Source organism: Octopus bimaculoides, chromosome 17 (assembly GCF_001194135.2).
Source record: "Octopus bimaculoides isolate UCB-OBI-ISO-001 chromosome 17, ASM119413v2, whole genome shotgun sequence".
In the NCBI taxonomy this organism is placed as follows: Eukaryota; Metazoa; Mollusca; class Cephalopoda; order Octopoda; family Octopodidae; genus Octopus; species Octopus bimaculoides.
Genome location: NC_068997.1, coordinates 7,394,428 through 7,396,927, shown reverse-complemented (window position 1 = coordinate 7,396,927; position 2,500 = coordinate 7,394,428). Strand labels below are relative to the sequence as shown.

Genomic DNA, 2,500 nt, shown 5'->3' with positions numbered 1-2,500 from the left:
TGTTGACTATGGTGAATGAGGGACTTTTAGAATTTAAAACTTTATTCGGGGAAGAAATGAAATGCTCTTTTAGAATTAACATAATGAGAGAGAATATCACTGAGCGGATCAAAGGTATGCCGTTAAATACTTTGATGTGCTATATTATTTATCAATTTATTTGGAAATAAAAGCAGTCCGTGTGATGAAATAATTTTAAAAAAGCTGCCTCTACCAAAATGATATTCCAATATGTTCCAGTAAACGATTTCAGACAGATTGTCTTACCAAAGTTATTCCTGAAAAAGAAGAAATTCATGTTAGTGCAATAAATATATCCAAGAAAATTCTTTAAACTATTACTAACAGCAACAATAATCGACATAATGTCGGCTAAAAGAAAATATTACAGAAATATTTGATCAATCTTCTATAACACATTTTACATACAGAGTGAAATGGCTTTACGGATTTAGGGGACCGTGTTTATGAATAGATGATTAGCACTGAACCGTTGTTGTTGTTGTTGTTGTTGTTGTTGTTGTTATTGTAGTTGTTGATTTTCTCCATATCTTTAATGGTTTTTGCTTTACATCATTAAGAAATGTTTTGAGGTTTTCAAATCTCATTTCCATTTCTCTTTTCTGGCAGACGTTATTGTAATCAATGTGTTAAGTGCTTGCACTTGTAATCTTCGATTCCTATATTTACACCCTCCCGCTCACAATCTCTTTCATTGATTGCCATATATAGACCATATATAAAAATAAAAATAAAAAAGAACGAAATAAAAGATTTTGTGTTCAAATGTTACAGTATTTCGTTTGATAATTAGAACCTTTTACTACATCACTGACAGTCTATACCTCAGTGTGTCTATCAATCTAAAATTTAATGTTTATATTCATATAAATACGTATGTATACACACACACACACACACACACACACACACACACACACACACACACACACACACACACACACACGTCCCTTGTTGTTATGTATATATAGGTGTATGTATGAATATGAACATGCATATGTTTCTATATGAAAGAATTTTTTTTCTTCCCTTTTTCCTTTTTCCTCTAAAAAATCAGAATGTATTTTTTTTTTTTTACCAAAGTTGGTGCTGTGTGCATTAAAAGTCTTTAATTGGATCATTCAAACGAAAAAGGCTTTGGCGTTTTATCAATTCTACCGAATTCTTTTCAGCTCTTATGTTCAATTGGTGTTAATTCTTTCTGGGTACACATATTCAAAAATTTTCATCTCATGTCAACTAATTAATACTAATTAATACAGGCAGTAAAAATTTTCTTTTATCTTTTACTTGTTTCAGTCATTACAGTGTGGCTATGCTGGGGCACCGCTTTCAAGAACTTTTAGTCGAATCAATCGACCCAACAACTTGCTTTTTTCAAGCCTAGCACTTATTCAATTGTTGTCTTTTGCCGAACCACTAAGTTACGGGGACGTAAACACACCAACACCAATCGTCAAGCGGTGGTTGAGGACATACACAGACACATACATACATGTATATATATATATATATATATATATATATATATAGACGTATGTATATATATACATATATATATATATATATATATATATACATACACGATAGGCTTCTTTCAGTTTCCGTCTACCAAATCCATTCACAAAGCCCAAGGTGCCAAGCAGTGGAACCGAACCCGGAACCACGCATCCGGAAAGCAAGTCTCCCGCCACACAGCCACACCTGCGACTATGTATATTTGTTTATATAATCGTACAGCAAGGAACATGTTCTTCAAGTGTACCTGTATCATCGGTGCTAAAACTGCAATAAAAAATACCTGAGAGAGTATAGTATTGTCAGTGGGTGTTGTTTTACGAAAGCCGGGCTTTTCCTGGTTTTCATCAAAGATGGATTAAACCAAATTACTATTCATACATTCACTTCTGAAAAGTTATGCATTTTAAAGCAACCTGTGATATCCACCATCCGCAAGTCAGCGTTATTGTCTAACTGTTAGCATTGGAGCACTTTTTTTTCTGAATAGTTTCCAACTTCCTCAAAGTTTTCCACTCACCAGCACAAACCATAGCCGCCGGATTTAGCGAGCTTCGAGGAGTTGTTTCCCTTGAAGACCACAGACTTGGACTGAATAGTTTTTGTTTATATTATAGTATTCTAGTCCTTTCGGCCTTAACCAATAAGAGCCGGCTTATATAGTGCTTTGCGAGCACACGTACCTTACATATATGAAACTTCACTATTTGAAACAGATCGATGAAAATATGATCGATGTGTATCAAATAGATAAGTTTATGTTTATATAATACCGTCCAGGTCTGATCGATTAAAACTCTTGAAAGAGGTGGGGGGGGCTTCAGCATGACCGCAATTCAGTAACTGAGACTACAAGTGTGCGTGTATGTATCTGTCTACCTGTCTATGTATATACTTCTTTTTTTTTAATGTCTTCTTTGTGTTTCCTTCCCTCTCTCCATCTCTCTCTCTGTATATATAT

At 34.2% G+C, this 2,500-nt stretch overlaps 1 protein-coding gene and 1 long non-coding RNA gene across 2 annotated transcripts in view; both read left to right on the top strand.

Moving 5' to 3' along the window:
* Positions 1 to 1,490, top strand: part of LOC106874045 (uncharacterized) — a 16,983-nt gene extending 15,493 nt beyond the window's left edge. Inside the window, exon 4 of the long non-coding RNA XR_001409959.2 lies at positions 1,321 to 1,490. This is a non-coding gene — a long non-coding RNA (uncharacterized LOC106874045). The remainder of the gene's footprint in view (positions 1 to 1,320) is intronic.
* Positions 1 to 2,500, top strand: part of LOC106874044 (uncharacterized) — a 138,799-nt gene that overhangs the window by 73,570 nt on the left and 62,729 nt on the right. The window lies entirely within an intron of this gene.